The 10,979-nt window shown below is 37.7% G+C and overlaps 1 long non-coding RNA gene across 1 annotated transcript; it reads right to left on the bottom strand.

Annotated features, from left to right (window-relative positions):
• Positions 1–1,301: 1,301 nt before the first annotated feature.
• Positions 1,302–9,887, bottom strand: LOC109368094. Its single transcript, XR_002115777.1, has 3 exons — positions 9,361–9,887; positions 7,410–7,539; positions 1,302–1,877 (listed from the first exon to the last, which is right to left on the bottom strand). It is a non-coding gene; the product is annotated as an uncharacterized LOC109368094 (long non-coding RNA).
• Positions 9,888–10,979: the final 1,092 nt, after the last annotated feature.

Genomic DNA, 10,979 nt, shown 5'->3' with positions numbered 1-10,979 from the left:
CTCATTAACTGGAAGTGCAGGAGATCAGGAAGATCTTAGGAGCACTTTTTTTTTTTTTAACATGGCATTTAGGTTACTACATTATGCTACTGACAACATAAAACGACAGGAATGTAAAAGAAATTGAAGCATTCACTCTCTTCCAGTCTCTTGTTACCAGTTTTACAAACCAGATCATCAAACTTATAATATCAACATATATAACATACATACATACATATCAAGGAAACACTCCTTGACACGTTCAAGGACATGTAAATGTTAATAGCTCCTAGTCCTAGCTCCTTTCACGACCCACTAGTTGGCACTCGCTGCATGCTACAGTTTCATAAAAAAAGGAGAAAAAGAGAAATTAAAATGAAAATAAAAGTTGGAATGAAAGAGGACATCTTCGCTGCTTATGCATTCCTCTTGGAAATGTTTTCTAAATTGAACTTTCTCCTCAGTCCTCCACATCCTGTCTTATGATGGATATTTCCTATCGCTGCTCTCAAAGCACCTACTGAGTAAAGAAAGAATTTTCCAGTGTTGAAGAATTCAAGGAGGATTTTTTTAAAAATCAAATTTTCCTACTTCCCCATCCTCCAAAATGTCAAGGAGCCCAAGACTTCTTTCTTCTAAGAAAGTCTGAAAAAGGTGTGTTTTTTTTTTTTTGTGTAGTAGGATTGAGGACATCATGGTGAGATCCTTTAGAGCATCAGAACACCTTCAAATGTCAGAAACCCTTTGACAACCCAGCAAATCCATACATTATGGAAATAAATACATAGACTAGATTTTCAAGCTGCATCTAAGGTAAGAAAAGAGCAGACTGGGGAACATAGCTATCTTCATTGTTTTACTGCCAGCAAAATTCAGTTTGCCTCTCTTTCATTCCAGTCCTTGTTAAATGACTGCAATGATGTCAGCCTGTCTCTTACAGGAACATTTTCCAGATTACCACTGTGTAAGGAGGCTCTTCCCAGCTGTCAATGTCATCCTCCCTCTTCAAGCAGTTCCACTTCCTTACTCACACATAAATTTGGTTGACTACAGAAAGTTCTCTCCTTCTTGAGGTGTCCATGAGATAGGAGCCAGACAATCAGCCTGGATCATTTACCATCTGCAGAGCATTTGAATTACAACTGTGTTGAATTACAACCAGAGAGGTTGTGGATGCCCCATCCTTGGAGGTGTTCAAGGCCAGATTGGATGGGGCCCTGTGCAGCCTGGTCTAGCATTAAATGAGGAGGTTGGTGGCCCTGCATGTGGCAGCGGGCTGGAGATTCATGATCCTTGAGGTCCATTCCAGTCCTGCTCATTCTGTGATTCTGTGTTGTCTGCTTTTATAGAATCATGTAGGTCAGATATTTAAAGATACTTATAGAGAGGTAAGAGAGGTACTTATCAGCATTTTCTAAATCACTTAGTACACTTTGAAATGAAAGAAAATTAGTCATCAAGTGCTTTGTACACTCGATTCAATGCCATCATGTCAAAATGCCTTTTAATAGCCAAACTGCATTTTGTCTTAGACATAGGAAAAAAACAATAAAGTAGACAAAGTACATATGTATTTTTTTTTTTTATGTGAGAAAAGCATAGTTCAGAGGTTATTTAAAATAACCAAGGCTTCTTGGTTCTGAACAGCTCTGCATATCAGGAGGAGGCAAATGGAGGCAAACTCTTCATAGAACATTTTCCTTTGAAAAAAGGAGCTAAACCTTTAAGTTTCTCCAACCTTATAATCACACCAGGCAATAGATGTGGTCCTCCTTAGTCTCTTTCATGAAACTTTGCACTTCATTCATCTCATATGTCATCTCACTCACTTCCATTGCAGACCTTTGTCTGTGGAGGACAGTTCTGTAATACAGCACAGCTGTACTACTTTCCAACTGGAAAAAAAAAGAGACAAAACTCTTTTGGAATCACATCACAGACAAAACATAATAATTAGGAATAAAAAAGCTGTTGCCATTAGAAGCACTACCAGAACATCCTCCCCATCCGTCCTATCACATAATAACCATTTTTCTTTGTGGTTTCCTCCCAGCAGCAAATCTGTGGTTTAAAAGGGAAGATAAGTCTTTCCTGACACCTGAGATGACTAGAGATTATCGCAGAGTAAGAGATTAATAGGACATAAACATAACATGCATGGAGAGTAGGTTAATTAAGTTTTTGTTTCTTTCTGTAAGTGGCAATTTTGGATTAAAACTATCTCAATTTCTCCGGGAAAAAAAAAAGGATTAAGAGGAGCATGTTATTTTTGCACTACTAAAACTATTAAGAAAAATAATAATTGATTTTAACCAGCCCAATGAGATCTGTTCAATTCATGCTTGCCCTAACCACCACCAATAATGGCCAGTGTGACTGCTAAAGACAGGAAGCATTCATCTTGTGAAATTCTCTTCCATGGATTTTTATGAAACTTCTGCTTTTTTCTCTCACAAACTAGACACTACATACATTTCCTGCAACAGTATGATAAAAAAGGAAAAAATAAGGAAAAATAAAATAGAAAAGAATTCAAGCAAACTCACTGTACTGTTCCAGATAAACAAGTTTAAATACAACATGTAGATGAGTCCTACTGAGACATGCTTTCAGGTGATTAGCAGTGATACAAAATCCTATAATCCTAAGCAGGACAGGGAAGGGTGTAAACGATCTGTGCTTAAGAGAATTTGTGCTCAGCTCTTCAAGGCTTCATTTCTACCTTTTGACTTCGCTGGTTCTTCCTCTGATGCAACCTATAGATCTGGATATGCAAAAAGCAAAGCATATAATCAAATCCATTATGTATTATTTGTTGGCAGCCTTTAAAGATGATTTAGCTTCCCTTGCCAGACATTTTCTAATTATTTCTCTACTGCTGTGAGAGGCTGTGTTCTGCTTGTTTAGACCTTTTTTCCAGGCTGCACACACTTTTGCTTTTTAGAGTGATATTTATCAGTCTGTGTTTATCTTTTAAAAATAATCCATTCCCAATCCTTGTAGCTACTAATTCTTTCATCTTTTTTCCCCCCTTTGCTTCATCTGCCATGCAATGCTACGTGGTTTATATTCATTATTGTGCTATTATTTGCCTCAAATATGTTTTGTGCTGCTGCATGAATTATTTTTGACAGTTGAACAAAGGAAAGATGTTAATCCAAGGAGCCTATCTGTAGAAAGTGCTATTAAACATGAACAAGACTGTGTGCAATTTATCCTACCTGAAGATGCATGGTAAAAACTGGATATTATCACACTGATGAAGCCATCAGCAATGGGGAGTCGTGGACTAGGTTGTTTTATCTGCTTATCAAGCAGTTGGAAACTGCTACTTTTCTGCTTTGGGCTCTGAAGAATAAAGATGAAGTCAGTGCAAATGCAGCAAATCCAACTAAAGAGAGACATCCCCACAGACTACAGGCTCACTGGGGCTGGATGATACCCCTGGAGTTCATTTAATGCAACTACCCAACAAAGTGGGTTGCACATTATAGTTCTGTTCCAATACTTGATCACTCTTGCAGTAACAAAAAGTAGTATTTTCTAACATTAAAATGGTATTTCACTTATTTCAATTTGTGCCTATTGTCTCTTGTCCTGACACAGGGGACCACCGAGAATAATCTGGCTTCATCATTTACATTCTCTCCCTTCAGGTATAAACATTAATGAAATGCTTCTCAGTCTCTTCACCATCAGGATAAGCAGTTCCAGCTCTGTCAGCCTTTTCTCATGCTATTTCTCACCCTACAGTGCGGGTCAGGCATAATAAAAATCACCCTTTTATTAACTGCATTACAGAAGTGTGAAATCAGGCCAGAAATGTGAGTTAAACCTCATACCTAATAGGAAAGATCCAGGAAAACACCAGTAGTACAAAACAAATGTTTTTTTTGGACTCTTCTGCTGAGAAGATAGATTCGTGGGTGCTGGAAAAGCCACAGATTCTAACTGAACATAGATGAAGCATTTCAAGAAATGGATAATTACCTAAAGTGGTCAGCTATTGCATTTTTCTGTTTCTCATTGGAATGAAAAGCAAGCATGTATTCATTGCCAATCGGAACAGTAATCAATAGGTAATGGAGAAGTAATTTGTCTTATGTCATCTACTGGATGCCAGTCCTTCAGCACCTCTATTAATAAATGTCATGTATCCATGCCAAGACACCTGACATTGAGCTTTAAAGTCATACTACTGACTATGAAATATTTCTGAAATGACATCTCAATCAATCTCTATTGCCAGTTTTCATATGAGATTCCAGGTCAGATTTGTCTCTCATTTCCATTAGCTATACTTCACAGCAACTCCACTAACTCCTGGAATTAATGTTCCTGAAGACAAGAGCTTAGCTGGTTTTTAAGTAACAGAGGCAAGTTTAATGTCTCTCAAATTACTAGCAAGACTCTCAGGGTGAACAGGCATCTCTCCGTTGAAGGCAAATAACTCATCCTGAAAAAAATCAACATAGCTAGAACAATATTCTTCAGAATGGACTGATCCTTAAAGTGGTTCACTCACTTTTTACATATAAGATAGGGGTCTGTTTTCCAGCCTGGATTCCATTTAAGCCACATGCATCTTCCAAGTGCAAAGCGATCTGGTCCAGAGGCAGTTCTGCAGTACTGCTGCCTCCAAAAGCTCTCTCAAAATACATAGATATACGTTATGTCTATGCCCTCTGTAAAGGGCTGAATATATTTTCATAGCTCCAGTGAAGGCAAGACTGAGACTACAAGCTCATAGTGTAAATATATGAGTATGTTAAACTACATGTGACAGCACCCATTGACAGTCTGTTAGATAATAAAATGTGATGCAATTCAAAGTGAAGTGAGCAGATACAGCACATGTACCAGGGTACCTCCATAGTCTCCAAGGAACTCTACCTCTATTCTATTTTGATTTGAAAAAAAAAAAATCAATTAGCTAATATAAATTCAGAAAAAGCAATAGAACTGCTAAATAGAGCTTTCCAAGAAACATCCTAACATGACCACCTTGGTACTGAAACCTCAGAACATTTGCTTTGGTAGCCCTGAAGCTGAGAAATGCATGCAGCAAAGTAATTTATTTATTATACATGCATGGAAACATCATGTTTGTTTCTGAACAAGTGCTCCCTTATTCCAAAATATAGTTTCATAACTGTTTAGAGATTGGATATAAAGTGTATTTAAAGACCTTTAGTTGACAACTAATATATAATATAACTTGAGCTTTTTGAGTGAGCCAAGCACCTACAGTAAAGTGTCCATTCTTTCAGTTCAGTGAAGCTTCACTTTCATCAGTAAGAGTGGCAAGCACTGCACATTCCTGAAAATAAGACTACTTTTATTTCATGCATATATTTTCAGTTGTTAACTCATTAAGTTCCACGAGCAATGGAAAAGAATTGGGAAGTACTGACGTCTGCCTAAGTCCTGCACCCAAGCCTCCAAGCAATGCTGGTTTTGTTCCTATTTGCTTGTTTACTTAAACAGGGAACAGACTTTCATTCAATAAGGAAAAAGAAAGAAAGGAGTTGGAGTGGGAGTGCAAGACAGCAGCATGAAAGTGAAAATCCCTGCAGATTCATATGTATAATTTCCTGAACAATTTTTTGTTGTTTCTGCTGGGGAAAAAAAAATAGGAAAGATTTTAGAAACACTGAAGTTTTGTTTCCATGTTTCACAAATAAACTCTTCAATTTTGTACATGAGGCATTTCATTTTAACAGCTTTCAAAAATGAAGCTTTTAAGGTTTCATTTTGAAGCCATGCTTTCCACTCAAAAATAGATCTAAATTTAAAGAGCAGAAAAAAAATAGAAGGCTTTTACAGCCCACTCAAATGAAGCAAAACATTTCAACACAAGTGTGATGATTACAGTATAATTATGACAGATGCTCTGGAAATAGTGCCTCCTGTTTTATTATGTTTGCCCACAACATCAGAGGCAAATATTGGTAGTATGGCAGTATTTTGTTGCCATGCAATAGATAATAGCAGAGGGGCTGTTCAACAAAATGGTATCTAGCTTGGCTTGAGGCCCTTCCAAGCCAAGCCATTCTAAGAGTCTATGACATGAAAGTGTGATAAAACAAAAGCGTGGAGTTGAATTCCTCCATGCAGAAATTGTACCTCCTGACACTCATCAATGCTTCCTGGATGTCTACAGAGATTAAACCACGGATTTTAGACAGTGAGACTGTGGATGGTACATTTCAGCAGTGGTAACAATGGTCACCTCCACTAGTTCAGATTTTTATGAGCATGGTATGCAGGCTCTTGTCCATTGCTGGCTAAAGTGCATAGCTAATGGTGGTGACTATGTTGAAAGAAAAAAAAAAAAAAAAGCGTTGTGTAGCTGAGTAGTTGCTCTATCAAACAGTGTTATTGTGGCCATCGTATCTATTGTAGTTTTCAGGAAAATAAATAGGAGGCATTCTTTCAGAGCAACATACACAGATACCCCACTAAAAAACAATCAATCAAAACAGTTAACGAGGCTAGAGAAAAAGGTTTCCCTTCCCTTTTACCAGAAGGACCTGGATTGCTCAGGTTTTCAGTATGAAGGCACGGGAGCAACACCTTCCAGAACTAAGGGCAACCAGTTCATTTGTAAGCTGTTGCGTACGGTTCTGATTTCTACATAAGACCTAGGGAGGCTTGCTGTTCTCAGGGGGGTAAGAAAGCATTTCTGAAAATGTCCTTTTTCATCTTCATTTGCTTTAAAGCTCTTACAAGCAGTTAAAATGCATTGTTCAAGCTAACAAAAAAAAAAAAGGTTGATTTTGCATAGTGAGAAAGATTTAAGTCAAGATCATCCCAGCCAACTCATCTGTAACCTGTTTCTTCAAGTGACCAAAAGATGGCGAGTGCTTGTTTTGTATTTTCTTGTGTACCATTATCATAGGAATTGTTACAAGTCACTACATGCTAATCCAGTGGAATATTTTTCTTCCCATAAAAAAATAAAAAATAAAAAAAAATGAAGTACTCCAAGAAAGTGAATTCCTCGCTTTCTGTTTTAACCCTAAAGTTACAAGCAAGTAACCATATTTTGTTTCCCTGATTCCTTTCCGCTCAAAAATGAAGAAATACATACTCTCCTTTGTTAGGCATGTTTGTACATATTTAAAGCTTAAGGACTGGAAGGGCAGTGCATTTCTGACAAGTGCTGATCCTACACAGCAATACAATATCCTGGTATACGAGGTCTTTTCCAAACAACTGTCTTGGTGCTAATCAGAACTAAGATAAAGAGACAGGGAACTGATTTTCCAAGAACAGAGCAAAACAGATTGAACTACCTGCAAATCATTTAGATGCAATGAGCATTACTGTTGTTTTTATCGTCTCAGAAGGATTCAGATTTTAACATACTGGCAGTGAAACATGATAGCTGTACAAACAAAATATCCACAACTATAAGAACATACCTACTTATGGCAAATGTCCATTGAGCCTTTTGCCTTCAGTATTACCTCATCTGATGTTTAGTACATCGATTTATTACCCGCTCAGAAAGCATTCTTGGCAACTCCCTCTTCTGTTGTCATCATATTATCCCTAAAATGGGAAAGCATCACTAAGAGTTGAAGTGCTTCAAAGGGACACTTTATGACAAGTTTTCACAAACTATAGACATCTAAGTAACTCATGTATCTGACTGCAACTAATGAGGAAAGATATAGAAAAGTTTAGCAAGTTGGAAGAATTTTTCCCTTGCCTCACTTTGAAAAAAAAAAAATAAAATCAATCCTGCAGTGACAGATCCTGTGAGAGCAGAAATGATAAATGGGGAAATGAAAATATTCTGTTCTTTGGTTTTGTAGTTACAGATGTTTGAAATATGATAAACAACACAATATCATAAGCATATTGGATGACAGCCTTCCCATTGGCTGAATATAACTGAGTGGAGCATGTGGTATTGCACAGGAGATAGAACAAAATGGCACACAGTCATTAAATCAGTACCTTTAAGAACGCAACAACAAAAGGTAAAGAATATAAGTTTCTAGACTTATTTACAGAAATGTTAAATTTTGCCTCTTTATTCCTACTGTCACTTGTGGTTCTAATTCCCTAATCTGTTTGTACTGCGAGCTCTCCTCATCAGTGGGCACAATTGAACACAGACAAACAAGAAGAGGTGGTGATCCTGCCCTAGGAATGCACTAACTGCAGTACTTCTGTGAGCACTGCAGTCTCGTTTCCCATATTGCCTTGCACGCAGTTGACTTTACAAGATCTGACACAGATTTACACAGGGTTGGAGTATTGAAAAGGTCTGTTCTGTTTCCTCCCTTTCCCACATATCTTCAGTTTGGGATCTCTAATACCTAATAGAATGGAAGCTCAGACTGCAGAGTTTATCTTACATGGGATAATTAAGGACCGCTTGGTGCCCATTTCCACAAAATCTTTTTTAGCTTCCTTATTCTTGCTATTTGTCACCTTTTATGACTAACTGGAACTGGGTAATGGTTCACAAATTACACACAGACACAGTTGTATGCCAGGTTATGAATCAGGAGAGCAAAATCTAGATAAATAACAACAAGTAAGAATCAGAGGAAGAATCCAAAAAGAATATTTTCAGAGCAAGGAAAACTGGAAGAAGAGATCAATCACACTGATGTGAGACTTCTGCCACAACCCAATCAAACTGCAAAACAGTAGAGCAATGCTGTTGGCTTAGTAAATCTGATAAATCTAAACTTGTTCTTTGTGACTAGGAGAAAGGATTATAAAGAAAATCAGGCTTCAATTATTCCACTTAGGCAACACTAATTATAAATAATAGAAATATATTTTGTTAACTGCCTTGAACACACTTGGGGAATTTCCTGGAAGTCACAGAATCATAAAGGCTAGAAAAGACCACTAAGATCATCTAGTCCAACCATCAACCAAGCCCACCACACCCACTAATCATGTCCCTTAGTGCCACATCTTCTCCGGTTCTTGAAGTTCTCCTGACATGGTGACTCCACCACTTCCTGGGAAAACAATGGCTTAATGTATGAGTGAAGGACATGTAACGTGAAATTCTTTTTAACAACACCAAGATTATAAACTCCAATATCCATAACCACATCAAGTAGTTAAAAAAAGCAAAAAAAACAAAACAAAACCCAAAAAAGTCACATCATCAAAATGGCAAAGAAAAAAAACAAAAACAATCACAAAGTTCTTCCAAGCTGAGTGACTGAGCTTGAGACATCCAGGAGTATTACAGATACAAATAGTTTGAATAGGTCAGCAAAGTTCTTGTAGCAATTGGACAGAACAACGCAATGGAAAAGGCGTTACAACAAAGGTATGATGATGGAAAGCCTGGCATAACAGAAAGATGCTATATAGGAAAGGAAGAAGATTGCTCACCTATATCAGAAGATTCCAGGTTCACAGGGAAAGCTCCACCGAGGACAGATCTCCAGAGAGAGATCCTTCCCCAGTAGAAGTCAGCCCTTAAATGAGGTCTAAGAGAGGTGCAGCCAGGCTCCACCATCTTCCAGCCACACAACTGAATGGCCTTCACCTGTGCTCCCAGGCTGACCAGATCCTTTCACTAGGTGCTTAATCAGTGATTCAGGCCGTGACTCAACAGTTCCCATACAGTCTTGAACAAGAAAACAGGCCTTGCATAGTACTGCCCTGAATATCAACCTTTATGCAGAACTACTTTTTGATCTTGCTATAGAAGAACACAGTGACAAAATTTTAAAAGAAGTAGGACATGAGAGAAAACAGCACTGCAGCCAACACTACAAAAGGCATCAAGTTAATTTTTAATAAACTGTGAATGAGTTACTCTCTCAAATTTGTCATCATCATTCCAATAATAATTCAGTTGTCCAACAATAGTTACGATTCCTAGAGAAAGCATGAGTTCAGTATGAATTATCATGACCAATGTAGAGCTCTCTGTGATAGCAAGAAATAACTCTAGCATGGAGAGGAGTGCAATCTTCCAAGGACTGCATAAATATCAACTATTCTGTCCACAAGCATAATCATAAGAACTTTTTTTTTTTTATTTGTAAGATCACAAAATAGTATTCTAAGAGGTGCAAAGAGATGTCCTATTTTATAATTGAAAATGTAAGAAATAATACATCACTCAAAGAAAATTCTGGTCCAGGAAAATGCCTGGTTAGCAGTGATATGGTCAAACTGAGAGCTGGAGTTTAAGTTGGGTTAACAGACAGACACATCTGAACCTTCACCTGTTGCAGACCATGCTGTGAAACTGCTCTAATTATCAGATGTTTCTTCACCAGTTAGTCAAGAAAAAATCTCTAGCCTGATCCAAAAATTCAAAGATGAATTCACAGATCATTTTTCTCCCAGGATCTGTAGTTTACACCCACTGAAAGATTCCCACTGACTCACTGGCAGCAAAATAAAATGGGAATAAGAGCTCAGATTTAAAATGCCTATCACCTATGAAGCTATGACTGTGACTGTTGGGCTGGAAGTTTCCTTTGCACACAGAGACAGTGGCTGGAGGGAAGCCAGAAAGAAGTCCTATCCCCCAGCACCTCCAGATAGTGGTTTTGCCACAGTGATTTACTGCTTGTGATCTGTAACAAGTGGAGCTGGCCACTAATTCTCAATTAACTCCATTTCCTCAATGTCACAGCAAAGCAAAGGAGGAAAGGGGAGTCTGGCAAAGGAATCAGTTAAAGAAGAAGAGCTCTTCTTAGGAAATACAAGAATAATTTATATTTTCCAATGATAACTTCCAGAAAGAAGTACTTCCTTGTGAATCAATATTTAATGATACTAGCCTTTCCAAACTGCATGTTTATTTTTCAGAGAAGCCATGAAAAAAACTCCAGAACTTTTAATCAGTTCTCAGCAGAACCACAACTTTAAAGCACAGGCTTGTTTCATTTTGAGGAGTAAATAAATATTAAGACATTGACATTTCCCTCTGTACAGAAATTCCCTGATCCACATAGTTCTGCTTTGAAACATTTCTGCCCCTTGTTCCTCTA

Source organism: Meleagris gallopavo, chromosome 6, assembly GCF_000146605.3.
Source record: "Meleagris gallopavo isolate NT-WF06-2002-E0010 breed Aviagen turkey brand Nicholas breeding stock chromosome 6, Turkey_5.1, whole genome shotgun sequence".
Lineage (NCBI taxonomy): Eukaryota > Metazoa > Chordata > Aves > Galliformes > Phasianidae > Meleagris > Meleagris gallopavo.
Note: the sequence above shows the minus strand (reverse complement) of the source record. Positions and strands in the feature narration are given on the sequence as shown.